A 16739-nucleotide genomic window follows, 5' to 3' on the forward strand; every position below is an offset into this window, starting at 1 on the left:
AGCAAGTAAAGACTTTATTTTGGGATGTGGAATTCTGTCCAGCAACCATAGGTCATAGGCAACCACTTACCCAAAAGCCAACTTTATTTTAGAGTTCTAGTTAGGTACATACTTAGTAAGCCAAGAAAAGGCAAGACCTACTGCTTCAAGTAACTGCAAATAATGTGGAACTGAATAAGCTGTGTATATGTATGTGGGAGGCAATACTACTACTATGACACATAAGTAATCAAAATTTTGGATTGAAGAGAGCAAAAATTTCTTCTTGATTATCATCAGCACACATAGCAAATATCAGGGATTATTTTTCACTTTTGAAGATCTTCAAAGTCAAATAGCTTATAATCTTTCCAGAAAACCTGTCTGGCCACTGCAACTAGGTAAAGAGCTGACTACAGCACAGTAAGAAAATACTTTAGAAAGTTTTGCCTGGCTAATTCTCCTAGGGAATTCACCAGTTCTGCCCTACTGAAAGTTCAATCAGAATTTTTATTTTAAAGAAGGGTGTTCTGCTTGGATACCACATTCAGTTAGTCTCCCAACTTTTCTTATATTTGGTACCTCCTATGATTCCCTCATAAGCCAACTTCATAAAGGGGGGGAAATAACTCTGTGTGGACAGACAATGCAGTTATTGTGAACATTGCCATTTTGCCAGGAAGTTCTTTCATTTAGCTGGGTCTAAATGTCTTTGCTGAGATCTGAAGCCCATTTCCTTTTCAACAGATAGCGCACCTTGTTACTCTGACTAGTACTCTTTTAATTACCAGGAGACAGCAAGGAAGGAGTACATTACTCAATCTCACATTACCAGTAAGTAATGCCCAGTCACATTGCCTTTCCTCAGATATCCTGTTTGTAATCATTTCATATCCTGGAGACAAAAGCACACCAATTGGTATTGGCAACCTCAGATGCTATTAAAATTTGCACTGATAATTAGCAAGACTTTGGCCACTATCCACTTCCTTGCTCCTACCATCCATTAAAAAATGTTAGTTTGTTCTTATACAGCTCCTATCTCTTAGTGTCTTATTCTTATACACATGATTTAAAGCTGTCTATTTTTATTCTTTCACTTTTTCTTAAGCCGTATTTCTCAAAATGTGGTCTCTGTACTAACTGGAGTGCATATTAAAAATGAGTATTTCCAGATGGAACAAATCTTAACTTCCAAAGGATAGAGCCAAGGTAGCTACATTTTAACATGTCTTGAAACATCTCTTGAAAAAGAGAACTAAATCTGAGAGCCTTCAAATCTGAGAGTATTCCTTGAGCTATAAAGGGCAACATCAATATCAATTTAATCATTTTCTTAAGCTCCATACCAAAACTAGGTCCTTGCAGGCATTCTTTGTGCTTTCCTATCTCCATTCCCTGGGTTCTTGATTTTCCCTCTCGTTAAAGTGCTATATCCCCCTCTTTACCTATCGAAGTCCTGCCCATCTCCTGAGGCCACTCTTAAAAAAATGCTACCTTCTTCATGAAAGCTTTTGTTATCCTCTGCCTGATTATGATCATACCCACTTATGAACTTCCATAGCACTTTGCATTATAAATATGCTTTCTTTTCTTATTCATTCCACAAAATTGTGAGCTCATTACCAGCAAAGACCATGTTTTATTGATGTATATGAACCTCCACCACTAAAGTACACAGCTATTTTGCATGTAGTAAGAACTCAATTATATTCAACTAAGTTTATTGAACATCTAGGCCAGAGCTTAATATAATGGGAGGAACCCTTTATGTCTCATATATGCTATGTTATTTTGTAAACAATTTGAATACAGCTCCATATTGTTGACTATTTAACTTGTGGCTCATAATGGGTCTCAAGTCTTTATTTATACGTGGTTAAAATATAAGAGAAAGTAGTAAATCACTTTTCATAGGTACTATAAAACAATGAGCAAACAGCTTAGAATTACATGTAGTTAACTAGCTATCAGTGTCTCCTGTTTTTACAACTCTGGGTGTATGTATCCTAACTTTAGGTTTAAAATATAAGTCACCATTTTAAAAAGTTCTATTTTAAATATTATATATCAAATATTTTTACTTTGTAGATGTGATGAGAAAATCACAAGTTATGGTGCAGTGGGAAAATTGTATGTATTTCCTGTTCTCAGTGCTGACATGGCTGTGGGGATTTTCTTCCACTCTTCTGAATGTTCATCTGGTGTTTCAGACCAGACATCAAAATTTGGACAAAGTGGGGATTTTTTAAAGGAAAGTTAAAAGCTTCCAAGTTTATATAAAATAAAGTAAGGTCCAATATAACCAGGTCCTTCTGGCTGTTTTCACTTTTTTGCAGTCCTTTTCTTGCAATTTTCTCTTTGTGAGTGTGCCCTATCCACTGTTTCATAGGATTAATAGGCTGCAAAAGTGAAGGAGTAAAGCAACTTTATGAGGTCTGGTAAAAAGAGCAAGAGTAGAGTGGAAAATTAAACCAGTCTCCAGGGCTTCACTCCAGTGTTGGCTTTGATTTTGAGTGTAGGTGGCTACCTAATGTGGTGTGATTTCAAAGGCTGCCAAAAAGCCCTCTTATAAGAAAAAAGAAGTACAAATCCTTTCCAATTTGTTGACTGGGGCCCAAATTCCTTAAGAATAAGACCTTTTCCTTATAGAGACAAATTAGGTTTGGAATGTCAGACTTCCACCTTTAAAGATGGAGTCCAGGAACTTAAAACTGGCATCTTTTCCTGGGGAATATCAGTACCCCACACAAACTCAGACTTTCTCTATCATGTGTAATAGATCCTGGAGTTTTTGCATTCTATGCTTTTCAGCTCAGTTAGTGTATCAGTTTTTTGCTCTTGGTGCTTAGTATTTTTCCCCCATAGTTGTGTTTTACGTATATGTTGAGGCCATTTTCTCTGCAGTATATTCAATATCTATAGCATTTTGTTTTATTTATTTTTTAAAGATTTTACTTATTTATTTGAAAGAAAGAGAGAGAGAGCACACACAAGCAGTGGGAGGGGCAGAGGGAGAGGCAGAAGCACAGGAGCCCGACATGGGGCACAATCCCAGGACCCTAGAATCATGACCCAAGCTGAAGGCAGATGCTTATCTGACTGAGCCACCCAGGTGCCCCATATTGTTTTCTTTTGAAGAACAAAAGGGGGTGCCTGGGTGGCTCAGTTGGTTAAGCGAGTGCCTTTGGTTCAGGTCATGATCTTAGGGTCCTGGGATCGAGCCCCATGTTGGGCTTCCTGCTCAACAGGGAATCTCTCTGCCCCTTCCCCACTGCTTGTGCTCTCTCTCTCTCTCTCTATCTCAAATAAATAAATAAAATCTTTAAAAAAAAGAACAAAAGCATATTATGGAAGCCTCTCAGCAGATGCCTGAGGTCTTTAGAAAGTGCATAAAAAATATTGATTAAAAAATGATTCAATTTTTAAGATTTTATTTTTTTAATGTTTTTTTAGAATTTTTTGTTCATTTCAAACAGAGAGATACAGAGAGAGAGAGAGAGAGAGAGAGCAGGAGCAGTGGGGAGAGGCAGAGGAAGAGGGAGAAGCCAACTCCCTGCTGAGCAGGGAGCCCGATGTGGGCTCAATCCCCAGGACCTGGAGCCAAAGGCAGATGCTTAACCATCTGAGCCACCCAGGCACCCCTTAATTTTTAAGATTTTAAATACTAAAATGCAAATGGTAAATAAAAGGGATTGTTTAGCTCTCAGTAATTACCCTAAAATGTACCCATGTAGCTCTTAATAATTACTCTAAAAAAACTGCCTATGGAACATTTGACATCCCAATAAAAAGGCAATTAATCAAAAATATGGAGATCTCATTTTTGGATTTTAATGACAGATACTAAATCACTTCTTTAGATCAGACTTGGATGGAGGCAAGGGAGAGGGGTACAAGACAATGAACACTGCTATCCCAGATGATTAAATATAAGACTCCTCTAGTGTCAGTTTTGTCTTTGCTGGACTTGTCTTATTTTTTGGCTCTTTCTCTCTCTCTCTCCCCTTCTAGGACTTTTATAATGCAAATGTTATTCCCTTGACATTGCCACAAATGTCCCTTAAGTTATCTTCTTTTTTCCTGCTCTGAGTGAGTCTCAGGGAGTCTCTTCTGGTACTCCAACTAAACAGGATTCTTTTCTATACTTCTCAATTTTCTACCAATTTTTTCTATACTTAGAAAGTGGACCTTATAAATTAGGAAAACTCTAAAGGAGTTTACTTTGTTACTTCCTTTAAAAATAAGCCTCCACTGCTCACCCCCACAGTGCAGCTGCTTGTCACAGCCTGGCTGGGTCTTAGCCTGCCCCACTCACCCCAGTGCTACAGTGCAAGCACATGTTACAGATGGATTGGGTGCCAGCCCCACCCATGTCTGCACCACAGATACAGCCCAACCACAGATGGGCACACACAACCAACCCAAGGGACACCTCTTGAGCACCTAGCTCTGGTGGTCAGAGGAGATTGTGCTTCTGGGCTCCATGTGACTTGTCCTACACAAGACCATTCCTTCAAGACTGGGAAAAGTTGATTTGTGTAGTATGTAGAGCCAAACACAGACAGGGAAAATAAGAAGACAGAGAAATATGTTCCAAATGCAAAAAACAAGACCAAATATCAGAAAAAAAGATATTAATGTAATGGAGATAAGCAATTTACTTGATAAAGACTTTCAAAGTAATGGCTATAAAGATGCTTACTATTCATGGGAAAATAATGGAAGAACACAGTGAAATTCTTATCAAAAAATAGGATATGTAAGAAAGTTCCAAACAGAAACTATAGAGCTAAAGAATACATTAACTAAACTGAAAAAATACACTAGAGAGCTTCAGCAGGATAGTGGGTGAAGCTGAAGATCGAATCCATGAGCTGAAAGGCAAAGCAACAGAACTCAGAGCAGGAAAAAAGAAGATAACTTAAGGGACATTTGTGACAATGTCAAGGGAATAACATTTGCCTTATAAAAGTCCTAGAAAGGGAGAGAGAAAGAGAAAGAGCAAAAAAATGTATTTGAAGAAATAATGGTTGCAAACTTCCCTAATCTGGGGAATGAAACAAGCAGGTTTAGAAATCCCAGAGTCCCCAAAAAATGAACCCCAAAAGATCCACGCCAAGACATGTCATAATTGAAATGGTAAAAGTTAAAATACAGAGTGAATCTTAAAAGCAACAAGAGAAAAACAACTTCTTACATACAAGGGAAATCTGAAAGAATATCAGAATTTTTTTTTCTCCAGAAACTTTGTAAGCCAGAAGAGAATGGCACAACATATTCAAAGTGCCAAAAGGAAAAAGTTCCAACCAAAAATATCTACCTGACAAGGTTAACATTCCAAATTGAAGGAGAGATCAAGAACTTTCTAGATAAGCAAAACCTAAAGTAGTTTATCACCACTAAACTGGCCTTACAAGCAATGTTAAAGGTACTTCTCTAAACTGAAAGAAAATGGTACTAAATTACAAATAAGAATACATACAAAACTAAAAATCTCACTGGAAAAGGTAATTATATAATAAAGGTAGCAGGTCAATCACTTATAAAACAAGTATGAAAGTTAAAATTTAAAAAAAAATAGTAAAATTAACTGAAAGTACAATAACTATTTAAAGAATGCATAAAATAAAAATATGTAAGGGGCACCTGGGTGGCTTATTTGGTTGAGCATCCAACTCTTGATTTCAGCTCAAGGCATGGTCTCAGGGTTGTGGGATTGAGCCCCACATTGGGCTCTGCCCTCGGCCCAGAGTCTGCTTGACCCTCTTCCTCTGCTCATCCCCCTGTTTGCTCTCTCTCTCTAAAATAAATAAATAAAATCTTTAAAAAAAAAAGATGTTAAATGTGACATCACAAACAACAACAACAACAAGAAAACATGGAAGAAAAGATACAAAAATTTAGTTTTGGAATGTGCTCAAATTTAAGTTGCCATGACCTCAAACCAGATTATCACATACATAGGAAGTTATATGTGAACCCTACAGTAACCACAAAGCAAAAGTCTGTAGTAAATATACAAAATAAAATGAGAAAGTATTCTAAATATAACACCAAAGAAAGCCATCAAACCATAAGGGAAGAGAAAAAGAAGAGAGGAATACAGAGGAACTACAGAAACATCCAGAAAATAATTAATGAAATGTCAATAAGTACATACCTATCAGTAATTACTTTAAATGTAACTGGTCAAACTCTTTAATCAAAAGACTTTGATGGGGCACCTGGGTGGCTCAGTCTGTTAAGCATCTGCCTTTGGCTCAGGTCATGATCCCAGGGTCCTGGGATTGAGTCCCACATTGGAGTCCTTGCTCAGCGGGGAGCCTCCTGCTCCCCTTGTTTGTGCTCTCTCTCTCTCTCTGACAAATACATAAATAAAATCTTAAAAAAAAGGACTCTGAGTGGTTGAAAGAATTAAAAAAACAAACAAACAAACAAAAACAAGACCCATCCATATGCTGCCCATGAGACCCACACTTCAGAAGTAAGGATAACACAGATTGAACGTGAAGGAATGGATAAAGATATTCCATGTAAGTCAAATAAAAAGAGAGCTGGTGTAGCTATAGTCAGCAGACAAAATAGACTTCAAAGACTGTAATAATAGACAAAGAAGGGCACATAACAATAAGGGGGTCAATTCAACAAGAGGACCAAACATTTATAAATATACATATATATGTGCACACAACATAGAAACACCAAACTATAGGGCGCCTGGGTGGCTCAGCTGGTTAAGCGACTGCCTTCGGCTCAGGTCACGATCCTGGAGTCCCGGGATCGAGTCCCACATCGGGCTTCCTGCTCAGCAGGGAGTCTGCTTCTCCCTCTGACCCTCCCCCCTCTCATGTGCTCTCTCTCTCTCATTCTAGCTCTCTCAAATAAATAAATAAAATCTAAAAAAAAAAAGAAACACCAAACTATATAAAACAAATACTAATGGACCTAAAAGGAAAAATTTACAGCAATGCAATAATAATAGAAAATTTTAACTGCCCACTTACATTAATGGACAGATCATCTAAAGAGAGAATTAATAAGGAAACATCATCCTTAAATTACACATTGGAACAGATCGTCTTAATATATATATATAGAAAATTGCATCCAAGAGCAACAAATACACATTCTTTTCAAGTGCACATAGAATATTCTCCAGTATAGATAACATGTCAAGCCAGTAAAAAAAGTCTTAATAAATTCAGGAAGACTGAAATTGTATCACACACATTCTCTGACCACAATGGTATGAAACTAGAAATAAATTACAAGAAAAAAATTGGAAAAACCACAAAAATGTGGAGATTAAACAACATGCTTCTGAACAACCAATGGATCACTGAAACAATCAATGAAGAAAGTTTAAAAATACCTCGAGAGAAATAAAAACAGAAATATGACATACCAAAATCCCTGAAATGCAGTAAAAGTGTTGCTAGAGGGAAGATCATAGCAATTCAGTGCTATCTCAAGAAACTAGAAATATCTCAAATAAACAATCTAACTCTATACCTAAATAAGCTTGAAAAGTAGTAAACAAAACTCAAATTCAGTAGAAGAAAGGAAATAATAAGATCAAAGTGGAAATAAATGAAATAGAGACTAAAAATAAAACAGAAAAGATTAATGAAATTAAGACCTGCTTCTTTTCAAAGATAAACAAAATTAATAAACCCTTAGCTCCACTCACCAAGATAAAAAGATAGAGGGCTCAAATAAATAAAATCAGAAATGAAAGAAGTTACAACAGATACCACAGAAGCACAAAGTACCATAAGAGACTTCTACTAATACACACCAACAATTTGGACAACCTGAAAGAAATAGATAAATTCCTAGAAATATACAATTTTTCAATACTGAATCATAAGGAATTAGAAATTCTGAATAGACAGATTACTAGTTAGGAGATTGAATCAATAATCAAAAACCTCCCAACACATAAAAGTCTGGGACCAGATGGCTTTACTGGTTAACTCGAACAAACACTGAAAGAATATTTAACACCTATCCTCAAAATCTTCCAAAAAATTGCAGAGAAAACATTTCCAAAGTTGTTTTACAAAGCCAGCATTTACCCTAAAGCCAAAATTGGACAAAGACACCCCAAGAAAAGTAAATTACATGTCAATGTCCCTGGTGAATATACTTGCAAAAATACTTAATAAAATATTAGTAAATCAAATCCAACAATACCTTAAAAGGATGATGCACCATGATCAAGTGGGATTTATTCCAAGGATGCAAGAATGGTTCAACATCTGCAAATCAATGTGATACATTACATTAACAAAATGAAGAATAAAATTATAAGATTAAATGATCATATATGATCACAGGTGCAGAAAAAGAATTTGATAGAATTCAATATTCATTTATGATAAAACAAAGAAAGTATGGAGGTAAGGTACTTAAATATAATTCCGGCCATATATGATAAACCCTCAGCTAACATCATACTCCATGGTGAAAAGATGAAAGATTTTCTTCAAAGATCAGGAACAAGACAAGAATGCCCACACTTCTTACTTTTATTCAACATAGTTTTAGAAGTCCTAGCCAGAAAAATTAGGTAAGAAAAAGAAATAAAAAGGCATCCAAAATGGAAAGGAAGTAAAACTGTCGGTATTTGCAGATGACAAATACTTTCTACTTTATATAGAAAACCCAAAATACCCCATCCAAAAAGAAAAAGCTAATAAATGAATTCAGTAAAGTCCCAGGATAGAAAATCAACATGCAGAAATCTGTGGTGTTTCTACACGTTTATCAAAAATCAGAGAAAAATAAAAATAATCCTTTTAAAATTGCACCAAAAAATAAAATATTTAGAAATATATTTAATCAAGGAAGTAAAACACCTGTACACTGAAAACTATAAGACAGTGCTGAAAGAATTTGAAGATGACACAAATATATGGAAAGATATTTGGAGAAAGAGAAGATGGCAGCAGAGTAGGAGGATCCTAGGCTTGCCTCATCCCACAAATACAACTAGATAACTACCAACTCATCCTAAATACCACAGAAATCAATCTGAAGATTGACATAACAAACTTCACAACTAAAGGGAGAGAAGAGGCCACATTGAAGAAAGTAGGACGTGCAGAGACACAGTATGAGAGAGAAAGAGATCATGGACTCTGCAGTGCAGAGGGAGCCAGGGTCATGGAGAAGGATGAGAGACAGACTAAAACACAGGGGAGTGCATGGAGAAAATGAATCCCCATAGGAATTGGCTTGGAAAGCCAGAAGGCCTGATTTCATGACATCTAACAACGAGTGGGGCTTAAAATCTGGAGTTCTAAAGGTCAGGGGGCTTGACTCAGGGAGAGCCCAGAGGCATAAGAGCCACAACTGAAGAGAAGGAAGGGCAAAGAGCCTGTGGATATATAGCATGAAAACGGCAACCTGAAGAGCACCTGGACACACAGTGGGGAGGTTATTTGCTCATTTCAGAGGATGTCCCTGAGAAGCAGCATTCACAGAGAGAGCCCCCCCAACTGGAACAAAAGAATGACAGGTGCCATTTCCCTCCCCTGCATCTCAGTATAAGCACAAAACCACCTGCAGAAACCAACACATCACCAACCCTCACTGTTTAACTTACTTATATGAAGCCCTGCCCTGCCATGCTTTAGTAGAACCACCCTTCCCAGTCACCCTTGCCTCAGACCCAGTGTGGCAGAGCTCCCTTCCCCAGAAGACCTGCCTATACCCCTGACAACACCACATCTCCCCACTCTGGAGTTTTGCAGAGCCTCAGTTCTGGTGGTGGTGGCAACAGGTCTCATTTCACAAGCAAACCAGAACACATCTAGTTAAAACCCGCCACATTCAGGCCAGGGACCAAACACTGCCCACAATAGGCAAAGAGACCTTCTGCAGACAACCGGCCTGAAAGATAAAGCAGCTGGGACAAAAGAGCAGAAAACATACAGGACACACTGGAAACACTCCTGAAAGTTCCAGGCCCTGGAGAACAGGGGATACTACATGGCAGGAAACTATAGGACCTCTTCTTCATAAAGCCATAACCCTCAAGAACAGGAGATGTAGCTGACTTTCCTAACACACACACACACACACACAGAGGCACAGAGACTTAGACAAAATGAGAAAACAGAGGATTTGTCCCAAATGAAAGAAGAAGAGAAAATCATGACCAGAGATTTAAGTGAAACAGAAATAAATAATAAGCCTGATGGAATATAAAGCATTGATCATAAAAGTACTCACTGGACATGAGAAAAGACCAGAAGACATCAGTGAGACCCTTAACACAGAAATTAAAAAGAATCAGTCACAGATGAACAGTGCAATAAATGAGATTAATGCAGTAAACTCCAGGCTGGAAGAAGCAGAGAAAGGAAGTAGTGACCTACAAGACAGACCAGTGGAAATTAATCAAGCAGACCAAAAGAAAAAGAAAAAAGGATTATGCAACAGGAGAATAGACTTAGGGAACTCAGCAACTCCATCAAACATAATAACATTCATATTATAGTAGTCCCAGCAGAAGAGAGAGAAAAAGGGGCAGAAAATTTATTTGAAGATATAATAGATGAAAATATTCTTAATCCTGGGAAGGAAACAGATGTCCAGATCCATGAGACACAGAGAAGCCTGGCCAAAAAATAACAAAAGCAGATTCACACCAAGATATAGTATAATTAATAATGTAATAATGTAATGCAAAATACAGAGATATAAGAAAAAAGTTAAAAGCAGTCTTACGAAAGAAGACAGTTACATACATGCTAAACCACATAAGAATATCATCAGATATTTCACCAGAAACTTTGCAAGCAAAAAGAGAGTGACACTATATATATATATATATATATATATATATATATATATATATATATATAATCTGTAGCCAAGAATACTCTATCCAGCAAGGCTATCATTCAGCATAGAAGGAGAAATAAAGAGATTCTGAGACAAACAAAAGGAAAAGGATTTCATAACCACTGAACCAACCCTGCAAGAAATATTAAAGGGGACTCTTTGAGAGGAAAGGGGAGACCAAAAGTGACAGTATAAAAATAGGAAACATAAAAGCAGTGAAAATTAATATTTCTATAAAATAATAAGTGAAAAATCTCAAACATACAAGGATGCAAAATATGACACACAATTCTAAAGCATGGGTAACAGAGGAGAAAATAATGGGCTCAAACTTAAACACATCAACTTAATATAGACTACTATATGCAGAAGAGATTATATAAATACCTAATGGTAATCATATATCAAAAACCACTAATAAATATGCAAATAATAAAGAGAAATGAAATCCAAATATATCACTAAAGAAAGTCAACAAAACATGAAAGGGAAAAACAAGAAAGGATCAGAGAAAATAGTCAAAAACAACTGCAAAACAAGTACTAAAATGACAATAAATACATATTATCAATAACTACACTAAATGCAAATTTATCAAATGCTCCAATGAAAAGGCATATGCTGACAGAAAAGATAAAAAAAAAAAAGACCCAAGTATATGCTGCTTACAAGACCTACGTTAGACCTAAAGACATCTAAAGAGAGAAAATGAGGGGATGGAGAAATATTTGTCATGAAAATGGATGTCAAAATAAAGCCAAAGTATGAGTACTTACATCAGACAAAACAAACTTTAAGACAAAGATTGTAACAAAAGACAAGGAAGGACACTATATAATAATAGAGGGGACAATGCAGCAAGAAGAAATAACAATTGTAAATATTTATGCATGCAACATGGGAGCACTCAAATATATAAAACAATAAATAACAAACATAAAAGAAGTAATTTCTAATAATACGATAATAGTACAGGACATTAACACATAAATGGACAGATCATCTTAAAAGAAAATACACAAGCAGACAATGGCTTTGAATAACACATGGAACAGATGGATTTAACAGATATATTCAGAACGTTCCATCATAAAACAGCAGAATTCACATTGTTTTCAAGTGCACATGGAGCTTTCTGCAGAATAGATAACATATTAGGCCAGAAAACAAGCATCAGCAAATTAAAAAGATCGAAGTCATGCCATGCGTCTTTTCTGACCACAACAGTATGAAAGTTGAAGTCAACCACAAAAAACAAAATCTGGAAAGAACACAACTATATGGAAGTTAAATAAGATGCTACAAAACAATGAATGGGTCAACAAGAAATAAAAGAAGAAATTAAAAAGTGCATGGAAACAAATGAAATTGAAAACACAATGGTTCAAAACCTTTGGGATGTAACAAAAGTGGTACTGAGAGGGAAGTTTATAACACTAAAGGCTTACTCCAAGAAGTAAAAAATATCTCAAATAAACAACCTAACATTACATCTAAAGGAGATAGAAAATGATAGGCAAACAAAACATAAAATCAGCAGAAGGAAGAACATAATAAAGATTAGAACAGAAATAAATGATATATAAATTTAAAAAAATACAACAGATCAATGAAATGAGGGGATGGTTCTTTGAAAAACTCAACAAAACTGATTAACCTCTAGCCAGACTTACAAAAGAAAAAAGAGATGGAAATAAAGAAAATTATAAATGAGAGAGGAGAAATAACAACCAACACCACAGAAATAAAGCATTATAGGAGAATATTATGAAAAATATATAACAAAAAATTGAACAACCTAGAAGAAAAGGATGAATTTCTAAAAATATATAACCTACCAAAACTGAAACAGAAAAAATCATACAGACCAATTACTGGCAAATAAACTAATTCAGTAACCAAAAAATTCCCAACAAACCAAAGTCTCAGACCACATGTCTTCACAGGCAAAGTCTACCAAACATTTAAAGAAGAGTTAACACTTATACTTCACAAAGTAGTCTAAAAAATAGAAACGGGAGGAAAAGCTCCAAACTCATTCTATGAGGCCAGTAGTACCCTGATACCAAAATCAGATAAAGGCATCACTAAAAAAAGAGAACTATAGACCAATATCCTTGATGAAAAAGATGCAAAAATCCTGAACAAAATACTAGCAAACTAAATCCAATGATACATAAAAAAATCGTTCACCACAATCAAGTGGGATTTATTCCTGGATTGCAAGTGGGATTTATTCCGGGATTGTAAGTGTGCAGAAATCAATCAGCATAATACATCACATCAATAACAGAAAGGATAAAACCATGTGACCATTTCAATAGAGGCAGAAAAAGCATTTGACAAAGTATAACATCCATTCATAATAAAAACTCTAACAAACTAGATTTAGAGGGAACATAACTCAACATAATAAAGGTGTCATATGAAAAATCCACAACTAATGGATTTAACTATCTCCATTAAGAAGATAAACTGAGAGCTTTTCCTCTAAAGTCAGGAATGAGACAAGGATGACCATTCTCACCATTTTTATTCAACATTGTACTGGAAGTCCTAGCCAGAGCAACAGACAACAAAAAGAAATAAAAGGCATCCAAATCAGTAAGAGGTAGTAAAACTTTCATTATTTGGAGATGACATGATAGTATATATAGAAAACCCAAAAGACTCCACCAAAGAAATGTTGGAATCAATAAATGAATTCAGTAAACTCACAGGATACAAAATCAATGTACAGAAATCTGTTTCATTTATATACACCAATAATGAAGCACCAGAAAGAGAAATTAAGAAAACAATCCCATTTATAATTGCACCAAAAAATATTAAGATACCAACGATAAACATAACCAAAGAGGAAAAGACCTATACTCTGAAAACTATAAAACACTGATGAAAGAAATTGAAGATGACACAGAAATGGAAAGACATTTCATGCTCATGGATTGGACTAACAAATATTGCTAAAATGTTTATATTCTGCAAAGCAATCTAGAGATTTAATGCAATGTCTATCAAAATACCAATAGCATTATTCACAGCAATGGAAAAAAAAACAATCCTACAATTTATAGGGAACCACAAAAGACCCAGAATTGCCAAAGCAATCTTCAAAAAGAACAGTAAAGCTGGAGGCATCACAGTTCTGGTCTTCAAGATATATTACAAAGCTGTAGTAATCCAAATAGTATGGAACTGGCACAAAAATAGATACATAGGTCAATAGAACAGAACAGAAAATGCAGAAATAAATCCAAAACTATATGGTCAGTTAGTCTTTGACAAAGGAGGAAATAATATCCAATGGGAAAAAGACAGTCTCTTCAACAAATAGTGTTGGAAAAACTGGACAGTAACATGAAAAAGAATGAAACTGGACCACTTTCTTACATCATACACAAAAATAAACTGAAAATGTATTGAAGAGTTAAATGTGAGACCTGAAACCATAAAAATCCTAGAAAAAAATCACACTTCATATCTTCTTTGACATTGGCCATAGCAACTATTTTCTAGATAAGCCCCCTGAGGCAAAGTTAATAAAAGCAAAAATAAACTATTGGGACTACATCAAAATAAAAAGCTTCTGCACAACAAAGGAAACAGTCAACAAAACTAAAAGGCAACCTACGGAATGTGAGATATTTGCAAATGACATATGCAATAAATAGTTAGTATTCAAAAAATATAAAGAACTGATAAAACTCAACATTGCAAAGACAATCCAATTAAAAAGTGGGCAGAAGACATGAACAGACATTTTTCCAAAGAAGACATACAAATGTCTAACAGACTCATAAAAAGATTCCCATCATCACTTATGATCAGGGAAATGCAAATCAAAACAACAATGAGATATCACCTCACATCTCTCAGAATAGCTAAAACCAACAACACAAGAAAGAAGTGTTGGTGAGGTTGTGTAGAAAAAGAAACACTCCTGCATTTTTGGTAGGAATGCAAACTGGTGCAGCCACTGTGGAAAACAGTATGGACTTTCCACAAAAAATTAAAAATAGAACTACCCAGGGTACTTGAGTGGCTCAGTCAGTTAAGCATTCAATGCTTGATTTCAGCTCTGGTCATGATCTCAGGGTTGTGAGATCAAGCCCCGTGTCCAGCTTCATGCTGAGCATGGATCTTGCTTAGGTCTCTCTCTCCCTCTCCCTCTGCCCCTCCCCCCTCTCTCTCAAAAAAAAAATAAAATAAAAATAGAACTACCCTATGATCCAGCAGTTGCACTACTGGGTATTTGTCAAAAGAATACAAAAACACTAATTCAAAAAGATACATGACCTCCTGTGTTTACAACAGCATTATCTACAATAGCCATATTGTGGAAGTAGCCAAAGTATCCTTTGATTAATGAATGGATAAAGAAATGATACACACACACACACATACACGCACACACACACACACACACACACACACACACAGGAATACTATTCAGTCATAAAAAAGGGTGAAATCTTACCATTTGCAAAGACATGGATAGATCTAGAGAGTATAATGGTAAGCAAAGAGATTCAGAGAAAGACAAATACCATACAATTTCTTTTTTTTTTTTGGAAACCTACATTTATAATCCTATCCCCACCCCTTCCTCCGTAAAACAAATAGGAACACAGATTCAGCTCAGGTTAATCTAATTCACCATGATGCATACAAACACATCCCTAAAGTGACCACCCTGCTGTCAATATTATCTTTTTTTTTTTCAGTAGATCACTTTATTCCCATTGGAAGACAATAATAAATTTAGATTAAACATATCAGGTATCTAATCCCAGTTTTTCCATTAATTTCCCATGTGACATCAAGCAAATTATCTTGCTTTTCTGAGCACCCCTCATCCCAATTTCTTCACCTAGAAAATGAATATAATAAGAGTTACATCCAGAGTTGATACAGGGATTCAGTGAGTCAAGGGCAGAAACTCAAATGGAAACAAATTGGCCTCTGTGGTGGGGGATCCCTGGAAAAGGCCTCACAAGATGAGTTTTGTTATCATAGCTTTTATAATATCATACAATTTCACTCTTATTTTAGAAAGGGAGAGAGAGACAGAGAGTGGCAGGGGAGGGGCAGAGGGAAATGGAAAGAATCTTAAGCAGGTTCCATACCTAGCATGGAGCCCAACTTGGGGCTCAATCTCACAACCCTGAGATCATGACCTGAGTTGAAATCAGGAGTTGATCACTTAACCAACTGAGCTACCCAGGCACCCCGTGATTTCACTCTTGTGTGGAATTTAAGAAAGACAACAAATGATCAAAGGGCAAAAAAGGGAGACAACCAAGAAATAGACTTTTAATTATAGAGAACAAACTGAAGGTTACCAGAGGAGAGGTGGCGGGGGGGAATAGGTTAAATAGGTGAAGAGGATGAAAGTGCATTGTTCATGCTGAGTACAGGGTGATGTATGGAAGTGTGGTACAATATTGTACACTGTAACTAATACAACACTGTGTGTTAACTAACTGGAATTAAACAAAAACTTATAAAATTAGAAAAATATCTGACTAATGGATGGCAAAATTAATATTGTCAAGATGTTCACAATATCCAAAGGAATCTACAGATTTAATGCAGTCCCTATAAAAATTCCAAAGTCATTTATCACAGAACTAGAACAAATAATCCTAAAATTTGTGTGAACCCACAAAAAACCTTCAATAGCCAAAACAATCTTCAGAAAAATAAACAAAGCTGGAGGTATCACTCTTCCTAATCTGAAACCAAACTACAAAGCTATAGAAATCAAAATATATGGTATTGGCATAAAGACAGACACACAAATCAAGGGAACATAATTGAGAGCCCAGTATTAAACCCATATATACAGGGCGCCTGGGTGGCTCAGTTGGTTAAGCGACTGCCTTTGGCTCAGGTCGTGA

The 16739-nt window shown here is 35.9% G+C and overlaps 1 protein-coding gene across 12 annotated transcripts in view; it reads right to left on the reverse strand.

The window, feature by feature from the left end:
- The window catches only part of GPR174 (G protein-coupled receptor 174), a 76763-nt gene that overhangs the window by 9719 nt on the left and 50305 nt on the right, over window positions 1–16739 (reverse strand). For 8 of the 12 annotated variants that reach the window (XM_088028711.1, XM_088028712.1, XM_028101470.2 and 5 more), the window contains one exon: window positions 8179–8243. The exons of 2 other annotated variants lie outside the window; for them this stretch is intronic. The gene's annotated coding sequence lies outside the window, so the exon portion shown is untranslated. Of the gene's footprint in view, window positions 1–5628; window positions 5783–6142; window positions 6342–8178; window positions 8244–16739 lie in introns of all 12 variants that reach the window. 2 more of the 12 variants (XM_088028714.1, XM_088028715.1) reach the window with 2 other exon arrangements.

Source organism: Eumetopias jubatus, unplaced genomic scaffold, assembly GCF_037043125.1.
Source record: "Eumetopias jubatus isolate StellerSeaLion01/CBP00866 unplaced genomic scaffold, mEumJub1_p1.0 scaffold_11, whole genome shotgun sequence".
Taxonomy (NCBI): domain Eukaryota; kingdom Metazoa; phylum Chordata; class Mammalia; order Carnivora; family Otariidae; genus Eumetopias; species Eumetopias jubatus.